Here is a 14,710-nt window from a genome sequence, read left to right on the forward strand (position 1 = left end):
TTAATAAATAATACCCCTCTACTCTGTCCAACTTCTGAACCAACTGAAAAATAAAGGATTACTAATTTGTGCTTTCTAATCCCTTTACTTTCTCCCCCATCTTCCCTTCCCGTCTAGCAACCATCAGTTCTTTCCCCCCTATATCTCTGAGTCTATTTCTGTTTCATTTGTTCATTTATTCTGTTCTTTAGATTCTACGTGTAAGAAAGATCTTATACATAGAATAAGATCTTTCTCTATCTGACTTATTTCACTTAGCATAATATTCTCTAGGTCCATCCATGTCATTGCAAATGGTAAGATTTCATTCTTCTTTATGGCTGAGTAATACTCCATTGTATAAATGTACCACAGTTTCTTTATCTAATCATCTATCAATGGGCATTTCAGTTGTTTCCATGTCTTGGCTATTATAAACAGCACTGCAAAAAACATAGGAGTGCATATATTTTTTCGAATTCGAGTTTTGGATTTCTTTGGATAGATACCCAGGAGTGGAATTGCTGGGTCATAAGGTAGTTCCATTTTCAATTTTTTAGGGTACCTTCCTACTATTTTCCATAGTGGCTGCACAAATTTGCAATCCCACCAGCAAGGCACGAGGGTTCCCTTTTCTCCACATCCTCACCAGCACTTGCTATTTGTTGATTTATTGATGATAGCCATTCTGACTGAAATGAGGTGGTATCTCATTGTGGTTATTGTCATAGGGATATGAAATACAGTTTGAGAAATATAATCAATAATGTAAAGATTATGTGGAGTGCCAGATGGGCACTGGACTTATTAGGGAGACCACTTCATAGAGTGTGTAGATATCTGACCACTGCACTGTACACCTGAATCTGAAATTGAATAATATTGAATGTCAACTATAATTAAATATATAGAGAGAGAGTCACGGGATGTGGAGTACAGCACAGGGAATATAGTCAGTGTAATTGTAGCTGCTACATACAGTGTCAGATGAGTAGTAGATTGTGGGGGTTATCATTTTGTGAGGGGTATAAATGTCTATTACATTGTTTGAAACTAATAAAAAAATAAAGAAGATGAGTCAATATATGGAGGCCAAAATTTCACCTTTATTACTATTAAACTAATGTTGGAGAACATTGTTGGGTGGTGGTAGAAGGTGAATTTAGTAACACAAAGCCCCTGAATTAGGCAGATATGCCCATGTACCCATTAACAGGGGCCTGTCTCTGTTAAACTTACAGCATGGAAGAGTAGAACAGAACTTGTTTGTCTTGTCTTAGTGGGGGGAAGTTTGTTCTGAAATTAGAAAAAACTTGAAGATTTTTTGGCATCTATGTTCATCAGGGATATCAGCTTACAATTTCTTTCTTTCTTTTTCTTTTCTTTTTTCTTTTTTCTTTTTTTTTTTTTTTTTTTGGTAATGTCTTTGATTGGTTTTGGAATCAGGATAATGGTGGCCTTGTAAAATGAGCTTGGGAAGTTTTCCTTCTCTAAAATTTTTTGGAATAGTTTGAGAAGGATAGATGTTAATTCTTCTTTGAATGTTTGGTAAAATTCACCCATGAAACCATCCAGTCCAGGACTTTTGTTTATTGGGAGTTTTTTGATTACTGATTAAATATTGTTAGTAGTAATCAGTTGGTTCAGATTTTTCTGTTTCTTCTTGATTCAGTCTTGGAAGTTTGTATGTTTCTAGGAATTTATCCATTTCTTCAAAATTGTCCAATTTGTTGGCATGTAATTGTATGCCCTGATTTTCCTTCCAGAGTTACCAGTTGGATGCTGCTGCTTCTCCCTCAGAAAGAAGTGATCACAAGGTCAGAAAATGTCCAGCTATCTTATGCAAAAAGAATATTTTTTTCTACCTCAGCAATGAGGTAGAACAATTCTCTGTGTAACAGAAATTAAGGGTAAATATTTGTTACAGAAATTACAATTGATTACTAACTATAGTGCACAAAGAGCTTATATAAATAAGAAAAGAATTCCAACAGTAAATTCAACAAAGGACATAAAAAATTCACAGAATTACAAATACCTCATAAAATAATATGAAAAATTTCAAAATCATCAGTATTCAAAGAAATACAAATAACAAACATTAATGTGAATATAGTTTCTTAGAGTTATTCTATCTTGGGAGATGAGGAGAGAAAAGCAGGGTCCATTAACTTCTGTGCAGCTGGTATCATGAATAAAGTACAAGCAACGATCTTGTACTAGTCAGCAACTGATGACTGCAAATGCCTCAGTTTCTAATGCTATTAAGCTTTATCTCATCAAGGAGTTAATCATTGCACCAGTAAGAACTGGTTTCCTGTTTCTAATTAGCAAATTGTAGGAGAATGTTAGTCAGTGAGCAGCATTTACTATACTATGCTCCTAACTCAAATTGTAACTTGCTTTGCTCCAGTCTGTATGGTGAATGGTGTGATGATATGACATGTGCTCAAGGCTAGAAAGATAGACAGTTATGGGAGAGTGGTGGATGGGATGGTAGAAAGTGGGAGTGGGGCTAGTGTGGTTGAGGGATGTGTTCAGTTAGGGTGTAGACAATTTATTTAGATAATGTGTTGAGATAGAACCTGACTCCTTGCCCTTCTTAACCAGCCACACTTATCCCAAGAAGAATGCCCCAATTTGAATTTCGGTAGGTGACACAGGACTTAAACAGAATAAAATATGATGCCATTGTTTGACTTTAAAATTGGAAAATTATATTTTCTAAGGATGATGATTGCTGTTGATGACATAAACTGACACTCCTGCACAGACAGTGTGGGGGCGGAGCCCCAGAGAGTAGTTTCCAGGCTCTCGGCCTCACATAGACAGGTGCTGGCTCAGGTAGTAAATGGCCAACTGTGATTGCATGGCCATCAGCTGTGGCTAGTTGGCCGTCAGCTGTAACCAGTGAGCCATTGGCCACAATATAACTGCTGTGGCTACGCTAGCAGAGGGAAGGAGAGGAAGAGGAGAGGAAGAATGGGGGCTAGCAAGAAGATGGTGGCTGGGCTGGCAAGCGTGGATGGCGGTTTGCGGACAGTGTGGATCCAGCCTCCAGTGAGAGTATAGTGCCGCCAGAGAGAATATAGTGGTATGACTCCCCTACCTATGGCTCCGTGGGTGTTCCTTTTTGGCCTCACCATATCCTGCGTTCTTGTATGGGGAGCGGGAGCAGAGACCCCGCCGGACGCCCCGCACGACAAATGGCGCAGCGAGCAGGGTCTCCCGCATGACAAATGGCGCAGCAAGCAGGGTCTCCCGCATGACAGACAGTAATTACATAAATTAATTGGAAATTTTTTTCAAGAGCTTCGTAAAGACAATACCTCTTGACCCACTAATCCCATGTTCAGGACTCTACCTAATTCAGAGGTTAAAAGATATTTACATCTATGTTATATATAATAGCCAAAAAACATAGAAATGATCCAAAGGCCCCCAAAAGGAAAACTCTTGAAATTATAGAATATCTGTAGAATATCATGTTATTCAAATATATTAAAAATCATGTTTTTAGAAATTAAGACTATTAGATTTTGTCCATTATGTTTTTAAAATATAATATTAAAATTTGCTTATACAGTATGGCTTGTAACATGCATATATGTAGCAGGAGGAAATACATGAAAATGTTAAGATTTTTTCCATAGGTAGAATTATACATGATTTTTTTCTTTATACCTTTTTTATTCCCTCAATTATCCATCATGACTTTGTATTACTTTTTAATATACATATGCATATATAACTTTATAAATAAACATTTACATTTAACTTTTACATTTATGTTCAGTTTTATAGCTATGTCTGTGACAGCTGTATACATTATTCATGTGCTTATCAGTTCTTACGTGTCTCAAAATCATTTTAACTTGTGAATTTTGATTCATCCACTGAACAAAATATTTTTTCTTTATTTTCAAGAAAGACACGTAGTAGGTATATTTTCTGAGGCTTCGAATAAACAAAGACTGTCTACTGAATGCTGTACATGTAAAAGCCAGTGGATTGAACATAGACAATTCTTCAATATTACACAGAAGTTTAAGGCAAATCTAATTTTTGTGCCATTGAAAGTCACCTGTTTTATTTTGTTTTGCTTTTGCCTAGTTACTCGAACAGAATTTCATTATCATTAAAATTCAAAAACCTTTGGGTCTATTTGTCACTAATTTTACCCAGAAGACAGAGGCTTGTATTAATTTGAAGGTCAGGGTCACCTATATTATGGGAAGTTTTGTGGTCACCTCTGGTGGCTGCACCGAAGTCATCAGAAATTTGTTTTGCCTGAGATCACACAAAGTTCAAGAAATTGGCAGAGCTAGAGCTGCAACTCTGAGGTGAAATTGGAGGTATTCACTCTGACTAGTTTAGTCATCATCCATAAAAACTACGGTGTGTTAGCCATGGGTTATTGTTTTTAAGTCCTACCTTATCTATCCTCTAAGCCTTGTTTTTATCATTTGCAGATGTTTGGTGAAAAGACCACTAGACACTCAGGAGCAGGATAACTAGATCTAAGCCATGGTGAAGCATTGCAGGCCAGGTATGAACTATGGCTGTGCAAACCAAGTCTTCACTTTTGTGAATGTAACCCCTGCCTAGTGGGTTACATGGTCTTTGCCTTCTCTATACCACTTCCTCTCTATAGCAGAATTCTGTATTTTTCCAGGCCGTGCTAGCAGACAGGTAAAAGTAAGGATATTCGTCAAGAAATAAGGAACATTGTTTACTTTTAACTGCAACCCGTCATGTGGCATCAGGTCCTCTTTGGACATCTGTCATTGTCATTGGCTGTCCCCCGGGTGAGGGTGATAGTGGTTTGTACTGAATTCATAGCTGAGTCTTGTCGATTGCCCCCATAGTTGCTATTATATTATCTTTTTTTTTTCTTGTACCAGCCTTCAGTACGAATCTTGCCCAACCTCAGTTCTAAGAGCCCGTCATTACTGTCACTGCTTCTATTGCTAGCTGTAATAATGTGTCACCAAGCCTGCCAGAGGGCCTGTCTTCTAATACTCCCTAAACTTTCAAAACACTCTCCACTGTGGTTGCCTAGGTTCTGCCCCTGGCACCCCAGCCACAGGGCACCAAACAATACTGCGTAGCACACCATCATCTTACAGAGTTTTAAATAAAATCAGCACTTTCGGTTTTTATTTGCAGGACTCTCTCTCTCTCTGGCATGGTTGTGGAAATAAAACCAAAAACTCAGATATTTTTGTTGTGTGGGTTTGAATCCTGGCTGTCTTACTTTGGGTAAGTAACTGAATCTCTGTTTCTTCTTTTCTAAAATGCAATAATAATAGTAACAATAATAACAAAACCAACCTTATGTGAATGTTTTGATGAGTAAATACACCTATCCTTAGCTTAAAGATTTTAAATTATTCCTGAAAGCATTGTCATTAAGTGATTTACCGTTATTTTCGAAAAATCCATTAATTTAAGTGGGAAATAGTCTATTCCAACCAGGCAACTCCCTATACATTAAGTGCATAAGAGATACTTGCATTCTCTTTTATCACATTTATATAATGGAATTCAAACCCTATTAACCCACAATATCTGATGACATGGACCTGTAGTTGGGCTACAGTTTGAAGGAAGCCATTGAAAAAAAGTAGGAAACATTGTAAAATGTTTAAAGCTACTGAAAGATCAAACTTTTTAACTACTTTAGAAGCATCTAATAATTATTATATTCATAATATAGTTGATACATTAGTTATGAAATATACTAAGTGTAATTTGAGTTTTAAAAAAGGAAGAAACAACTAAATAGGGCAAAGAACATTTTTTAAACCAAAATGCAAAATCCACACTGAAAACATGAGTTATGAGCTCCTATGCATCAAATAATATACTGTCCCCTATCACCTCTGCTTTTCAACATCGTGTTGGAAGTCCTTGCCAGAGCAATCAGGCAAGAGAAAGAAATAAAAGGCATCCAAATTGGGAATGAAGAAGTTAAATTATCACTCTTTGCAGATGACATGATGCTATATATAGAAAACCCTAAAGACTCCACCAAAAAGCTACTAGAAACAATCAACGAATACAGTAAAGTTGCTGGCTACAAAATCAACGCACAAAAGTCCATTGCCTTCCTATATACCAACAATGAAATCTCAGAAAAAGAAATACAAAAAACAATTCCTTTTGCAATTGCAACAAAAAGAATAAAATACCTAGGAATAAACTTAACCAAGGATGTGAAAGACCTATATGCTGAAAACTATAAGACTTTTTTGAAAGAAATTGAAGAAGACACAAATAAATGGAAAGACATTCCGTGCTCATGGATTGGAAGAATCAACATAGTTAAAATGGCCATATCACCCAAAGCAATATACAGATTCAATGCAATCCCCATCAAAATCCCAATGGCATATTTTAAAGAAATAGAACAAAAAATCATCAGATTTGTTTGGAACCACAAAAGACCCCGAATAGCCAAAGCAATCTTAAGAAAAAAGAACTATAATGGAGGTATCATACTTCCTGACTTTGGCTTGTACTACAGGGCCACAATAATCAAAACAGCATGGTATTGGCAGAAAAACAGACACATAGACCAATGGAATAGAATTGAGAACCCAGAAATAAAACCACATAAATATGGACAGATAATTTTTGATAAAGAAGCTAAAAACATACAATGGAGCAAAGACAGCCTCTTCAATAAATGGTGCTGGGAGAATTGGATAGCCACGTGCAAAAGAATGAAACTGGACTGCTATTTGTCACCATGCACCAAAGTTAATTCAAAATGGATCAAAGACTTACGCATAAGACCTGACACAATAAACTGCATAGAAGAAAACATAGGTACTAAACTTATGGACCTTGGGTTCAAAGAGCATCTTATGAATTTGACTCCAAAGGCAATGGAAGTAAAAGCTAAAATAAATGAATGGGACTATATGAAACTTAAAAGCTTCTGCACAGCAAAAGAAACCATTGACAAAATAAAGAGGCCACCAGCTGAATGGGAGAAGATTTTTGCAAACAGTGCCTCCGATAAGGGGCTAGTATCCAGAATATACAAGGAACTCATGCAACTCAACAACAAAAAAACAAACAACCCAATTGAAAAATGGGCAGAGGACTTGAAGAGACATTTCTCCAAAGAGGACATACAAATGGCAAATAGACATATGAAAAAATGCTCAACATCACTAATCATCAGAGAAATGCAAATAAAAACCACAATGAGATATCACCTCACCCCAGTCAGAATGGCTATCATCAACAAGACAAATAGTAACAAATGTTGGAGAGGCTGTGGAGAAAATGGAACCCTCATACACTGTTGGTGGGAATGCAGACTGGTGCAGCCGTTATAGAAGGCAGTGTCGAGGTTCCTCAAAAAATTACGAATAGAATTGCCATATGACCCAGCAATCCCTCTCCTGGGTATCTACCCAAAAAATCTGAAAACATTTAGAGATAAAGACACGTGTGCTCCAATGTTCATTGCATCTTTGTTTACAGTGGCCAAGACATGGAAACAACCAAAATGTCCTTCGATAGATGAATGGATGAAGAAGTTGTGGTATATATACACAATGGAATACTATTCGGCGGTAAGAAAAGATGATATAGGACCATTTGTGACAACATGGATGGATCTTGAGAGTGTAATGCTGAGCAAAATAAGTCAGACAGAAAAAGCAGAGAACCATGTGATTTCACTGATATGTGGTATATAAACCAAAAGCAACAAAAGAACAAGACAAACAAATGAGAAACAGAAACTCATAGACACAGACAATGGTTTGGTGGTTGCCAGAGGGTAAGGAGGGTGGGGGGTGGGGGGTGGGAGATGAGCGTGAGGGGGATCGAATATATGGTGATGGAAGGAGAACTGACTCTGCGTGGTGAACACACAATGGGATTTATAGATGATGTAATACGGAATCGTACACCTGAAATCTATGTAATTTTACTAACAATTGTCACCCCAATAAATTTAATTAAAAATATATATATAATAAAGTATATAAATAAAAAACAAGTATAAGTGAAAAGAAAGACAATTGTCAGAAATTCAGCATCTCTTCATGAAAAATCAAGTGATCAAAAATAAATAACATTATGTAGAGAACCTGAGAAATATAATAGGATTATAAAATTTGAATTCTATGTCATACAAATATAGACTGCCCTTTTCATAGCCCCTGTAGGACACTTATGAGAATTAATCACAGAATAGTTAAAGAAAAGTTCAAAACACTTTAAAAAGAAGAAATATAAATATATTCTTTCTAAAGTAATATAATGTTCTCCTAAATAATTCTTGGGTTAATAGCATTTGGATATTTAGGATAACCTCAATGGCAATGATAACATTAATATTTAAAGAGTGTTTACAAAGTCAGTAGAAAAATCTTGAATTATTTTGTGTTTTAAAAGGGGTAAAAGACATGAATATGAAATCCACAAAATTCAAGATCATACCCCATAAAAATGTTTGAAAATATTTAATCGAAACCAGACAATTTTTAAAAGTTATATTTTGTACCCATTTTGAAGCAAATGATTATTTAATATAATATTCAGTGTGTATTTATCAAAGGAAAAAGGAGAGTGTGAATTAGTATCTTTTCTTGGGACCAATTTGAAAACAATACTTTAAAAATATAGATATATTTTAAAATAGAAGTTCTACTTCTAAGAATTTATCCTGTGGAGACAATTAAGGACATGACCCCATAACTAAGGAATTAGGCACAGGATGTTCATGATAGTGTTATTTATGAGGCTAAGAAATGGGAAATAACCGAAAGTTCAGACAGTATGTTATTAATTAACTAACGTATGATATAGTTTTACCATAAAAAATCATGTCGCTGAGAAATATTTAGTTATATGGCAATTTGTTTATAATATATTGTTCATTTTAGAAACTTGGTTCCTAAGCTCTTATAGGATATATTCCATTTTTGTTAAATGTTAATATAAAACTTGGCTGTGCGCTGAAATGTTAATAGTGATCCTATCTACAATTATAAATGATTTTAAATTTCTTCCGTCTGCTTAACTTTTTCTCATTTTTCTACAATACACATGTGCAATGAAAAAATAGTGACTGTTAGTTTTTAAAAGTCATGTCTCCGGTTTTTGTTTTTGTTGTTTTTTAAATACATCTAGGAATTGGTTCTTTAAGTTAGCACTGCCATCTGCTGATCATCTTTGGAGTATTTCTTCAGAACTTAGGGAAGTTCTATTCAGAAATTAGGAAAGTCAGTAATTATCAAATTAAACATTATAAAATACTTAAGAAAAAAGAGGAATATGTAAGAAAAAATCTTGTGAAATTTACTTAGCTTAACTCTTATGTATGCTGCCATTAAAACAATTGTCCAAATCTGAATATGGACTCTACCATTCTTTTATCCCTTCATTTTATAGTTTTACCATCTTCAATTTATAACCATCCATTTTCATAGTAGAAGTAATCGAAGAGATACTATGGATTCTAGCCAACTGCAGCTGCTAGCCAGCAAATTCTAATGAATAAAAGTTTCAAGGTTCAACGTAAAGTTATAATGGAAAAATAAATCAGGTGAGAAGTTGAGGTGAAAATAAATATGAAATAAATAAGGAAAAATTGCTTGAGACATGGATGTGAAAAAGAATGTGTTGATGGATCTCTTGTATATGGAGGAGTGAATAGCTGACACAAAGACAGGTCCAATAGCTTAGAGGAAACAATAAGAAACAGATGATATTACAATACAGCCTATATTTTTCCATTTTGTCCAAAAGGATTTAATTAAAGATTTGTCAAATGTCTTCTCAATTCCAGATATATTATATTTACAATAATTCCCAAGTCTATCCATCCTGTTAAAAAAAAAATAGTCTAGATAACCTGATAAGATTTCTTCACAATGAACCCATGTTCAACTACTCCTTTACTTAACAACTGCAAACTACTATCTTCTATAATCCAGCTTTCACTTTATGAAAATTCCATTATTTACCCACTTGCAATATTTTTACAACTGTCCCATGTCCCCTTGCTATCTCAAAGATTAGTAGTGATTCTGGTATCTCAATAGCAATTTATCTTTGAACACAAGGCTGATTACCAAGGTAATTATGTCCAAGAAAAATACCAAGCCTGAACATTTGTATGAAAGGCCCTTGATTTTCTTATTTGAAGTCTTTCAGAATTAAGCATACGAGCCACTGGAGGGCAGCAGAGACAGAATTTTAATACACAAATATTACTTAACATTCATTGATCAATTGATGGATTTATTCATGTAACACACGAGTGTCTATATGGAAGGCATTCAACTTTCATTATGACCAAAGTCGTATGTAAAGTTTTCATTAATTATTTATATTGTGAAATAATATTTGACAGATATTTCTATTTGAATCCCTACTTTATCTAGTGTGGATTGAAATCTATACCTTTGCATTGAACAATTGAGAAGTCATAAAATTATAGAATTTTTAAGCTAGCAAGAAACTTAAGGAGCATTCATATCTACCGATCTCTCTCTCTCTTGAGTAATGTCATTATCTTTTCTATTCTTTCCTGTGTGTAAAAATGTGTATTGGTTTTCTTTTTGACCTGCTCATTGTCAAAGTTTAGGGAAAATATAGCAAAGTGAAAAATGAAAACAAACTGCAACTAGAAATAACTATTGTTGGTGTTTTGATGCAATTCTTCCCAGTCAAATATGCATAGATGTACGTTTATTTGGTTTTCAGATTTGATCTTGTAATCTATAGACATAGCGAAAAATCATGTTATAATATTAGAGTGACATATCCATATCAATAAATATTTAAAGAAAAGATATCAATGAAAAAAACTTGCTTAGAAATTCAGTACATTTTATATGTTATACTATGCAGACCAAAACAAATTATCCACAAATACAGTTCTCATCTTTCTAGTAAGAGCATATTTATTTCTCTAGATTAGATAATTTTTACTTCCTACCCTGCTTTCAAAAAAAAAAAAAAAAAAATCCAAGTTGATTTTGGAAATGCCTTGTATTATGATGTGTCATAATACATCAAAGCAAGAGTAAGCCACTTAATCTTCTCAATGGGAAAGATAGTTGCATTACTGATTTCAGTACATAACATTTTATAATAAATTAGAATTACAACGTGTGAAAAAAAGAGAATCTGCATGTGTGTGCATTTGCCATCAAATATTTCAATCCATGTCATCAACTAGGGAGGCTAAAGTTAATTTCCCTTATTTCACACATTTGTCATTATAAAATTACATTTCACAGAATGAGATTTCCAGAGCAAACAAGGCATATTTCCTGCCCTTGAGGGATTACAGTCTAGTAGGAGAGGCAGACAAGTAAACCACTTGCTGTGTTAGGTACTACAAGGTAGAACGCATGGAGTGTTATATTTGGTTCATAAGAGGCTCACCTGGGGGGGATAGCTCAGAGATAGAGTATTTGACTGCATAAGAGGCTCACACCCGACCAGGCTTTATTCCTTAGAGAAGTTTTAGCCAAGGAGATGGTTAGGCCAGAAACTGAAGGGCAAGGAAAAAGTCAGACAAGAAGAGGAGGAAACGCATTTGGGCAGTGGAAATAGCGTGCAAAGGTTTGACTTCTTTGGTGAATGCTTAGTAATTCAGTATGGCTGGAGAGTGAGGTGGACGAGCAAGGCCAGAGAGGTAAGCAAGAGCGAAACCATGAAGGTCTTTGTAAGCCACATTAGAGAGTTTGAACTTTATCATATAATTTTCACTTTACAGAGTTAATTCTGGTTAATGTGTGGGAAATGAATTAGAATAAAAAACCCTGGTAGAAGGGAGTCCAGTTCCATCTATAAGATGATGGATACATTTTTATTTAAAAAAATTAAGTAAATTATTGATTCATTACAGAAACTAATATAGATGCTAGACAAGGCAGGTGTTTGATGTGTACTGAATAATGACTGAAAGGATAAATATACATGTAAGCAATTTATATGTAAACAATTTGTGGGGACAGAGCCCCAGAGAGCCGTTTCCAGGCTCTCGGCCTCACGTGGAAAGGTGCTGGCTCGGGTAGTAGATGGCCATCAGCTGTGGCTAGTTGGCCGTCAGCTGTAACCAGTTAGCCAATTAGCCACTGATATAACTGCCGCGGCTGCACTGGTTGGAGAGTGGGTCGATTGGCAGGCAGAGAAACAGACAGCAGGTTGCAGGTCGTGTGACTCCAGCCTCCAGTGAAACTATAGTGGTATGACTCCTCTACCTATGGCTCCGTGGGTGTTCCTGTTTGGCCTAGTCATATCCTGCATTCTTATGTGGGGAGTGGGACCAGAGACCCCGAATGCCACCCCGCATGACACAATTGAACACCCATATTTCGACTTCCCCGAAGAGACTATTGGCCTATGGCTATTCCTTCTACCACAGTTTCAGCATCACTGTCTTAATACCATGTATTTATATTTCTAAATCAATATCAAACTTGGAATTGTACACATTGGAAAAGTGAGCCCTTAATCCTCCATTGCTACTGTCAAAAATTGGAAAAGTCTGATATATATCTAAGTGTATGCTTTGATTTCATAGAGGAAGAATCTATGTTGGATTCCTTTTACTGGCATTATTACTTGTCTATCAATTTCCCTTGGAGAATATATTTTAGTAATCTAGTCATTTGTTACACATTTGTCCATAAAATAGATGAGACTACATGGAAATTCATTACTTTTTATAGTTTAAAAACTAGACCCACACATTTTAAAGGAAAATTATTGCACATAGGGTCAGAGGAAAAATGTCTGATTATAGCAAAACATTTATTCATCTCTGTGTTCCTTGAGTAATTTATCTGCTGTTGGTTAAGAAACAACCTAGGAAGAATGGAAATTATTTTTCCAATTTATTATCTTTAAGAAACTTCCATGGAGGTATTTCAAAACTGAAGAATCTGGACATGAAATTTTTTAAGCATGCCAAAGTATTATAGGAGCAGATAGTACTAAAGGATTTTTTTTTAATATGGAAGAAAATCACATCAAAACACAAAGACAGTAAGTCAAGGAAATATTTGAGTCATCTACAGCTATTAATATTTTAGTTTGATCATTTGACATCTGTGATGTTCACTTGGAACTGCTTAAATATAAGCTTTTAAAATTTTGTCTTTTGAATTGCACATGACTTATAATATGCTGTCAGAAAAATAAAAAGGAAAAAATTTAGTAAATAGCATTCCTTAAGTAATTTTTCAAGATCAAAAATAATTTTCATGTATCATTATCAAAAGCACATTATGTCTCCAAAACCCGGATGGCCTGAGTAAAACTATTAATGTTTTCTAAGCTGAACTTTTTGGTAGTTTCTCAAAGATCATGGAATTTGTATTATGTATCTGTGCAATGACATTGAAATTACAGTTGAAAACATCCTTCAGGTTGGTGCTTTGGCACTAAAATGTTTTTCTCACTATTTTCACAAAATGACATTTGTTGAATGAATTCCCTGTTCGCAATGGTTGACCTCCTGTGCTGTAATCTTTTGCTGTATGACGTGCGGTCCATGGATCAGCAGCCTTGATGTCACCTGAGAGCTTATTAGAAATGTCGAATCTCAGGTTCAGTTCCATATCTACTGAAGCAGACCTGCCATTGAACAGAATCACATGCGTATGAAAGTGCTCTAAAATGAAGTATGGCCTCCAGAACAATAGCTTCAGCTGGGAATTTGTTAGAAATGGAAATCCTCAGCCCCATCCAAACCTACTGAATCAGAAATTAACAATCTACGTTTTGTCAGACTCGCCTGTTGCTTCTGATCGTGCTAAAGTTTGCTGTGCACAGGAGAGTCACTTTGTTATGCAATAGTCACCTGAGGCACTTTAAAAAATCTCGATGCCCAGGTTGCAACTCATAAAAGTCAAATCAGAGTCTTTGTAGGTGGGACCGAAGTATTAGTGTTTTATAAACTAACTCCTCAGGTGGTTTCAATGTGCATTCAAATTTGAAAAACTGTTCTAAAGGAGAAGGATTATGCAGATTCATTTTATTGATTACAGGCATACCTCGTTTTATTGTGCTTTGCTTTATTCTGTCTCATAGATGTTGCATGTTTTCACAAACAAGTCAAGAACTTCCACCAGCAAAAATATAATGTCTTGCTTTATTGTGGTCTGGAACTGAACCTGCAGTATTTCTGAGGTATGTCTGTACTCAAACTGGCGATAGTTCTCAGAATTTCTATAAATTATTGGATGATATTCTGGTTATCAGAAAATAGTCATTGACTGGCAGTTTGATTTATCTGTTATAGGAGAGTTTTTCCATTCTTCACCTCACTCTGTCTTTGTCTTCACTTAAACTTCTATAAATCCTCTGGTGACATTTATGTCACAAATGTTGGAAACATTTCAAAGTGAGAATCAAGCCTTAAATTTAACATTCCTAGGGACTTAGAAAGGGAAACGAGAACAAAAAGGAAAACACCTGTTTATAGAGGGGGTACAGCATAAAGAAAAGTGGTAATTACGTGAAAGAGGCAGTGGCAGGCAGGGCCTGCTAGTTGCTGAAAGTTGGAAAGAGGGGCGTAGGAGTTATGTTTTCTTCGAGAAGCAAAGTCAGCATATGCCATAGGTTCTGGTTCTGAAAAGAAAAAACATAAGACGGGCAAGGGCTCAGCTCAGAGAAGGGTTGATGCCAGCACTTAGATGTTTCTGCAAAGCTCAGGATCGCTTCCGTGAGAAATTAGTAGCCA

The 14,710-nt window shown here is 35.5% G+C and overlaps 1 long non-coding RNA gene across 1 annotated transcript in view; it reads left to right on the forward strand.

Annotated features, from left to right (window-relative positions):
- The window catches only part of LOC148754974 (uncharacterized), a 32,426-nt gene that overhangs the window by 5,036 nt on the left and 12,680 nt on the right, over positions 1 to 14,710 (forward strand). Inside the window, exons 2-4 of the long non-coding RNA XR_016019232.1 lie at positions 1,746 to 1,796; positions 4,452 to 4,528; positions 5,149 to 5,241. This is a non-coding gene — a long non-coding RNA (uncharacterized LOC148754974). The remainder of the gene's footprint in view (positions 1 to 1,745; positions 1,797 to 4,451; positions 4,529 to 5,148; positions 5,242 to 14,710) is intronic.

Source organism: Rhinolophus sinicus, chromosome 16 (assembly GCF_057876585.1).
Source record: "Rhinolophus sinicus isolate RSI-liver-muscle chromosome 16, RSI-T2T, whole genome shotgun sequence".
Classification (NCBI taxonomy): Eukaryota; Metazoa; Chordata; class Mammalia; order Chiroptera; family Rhinolophidae; genus Rhinolophus; species Rhinolophus sinicus.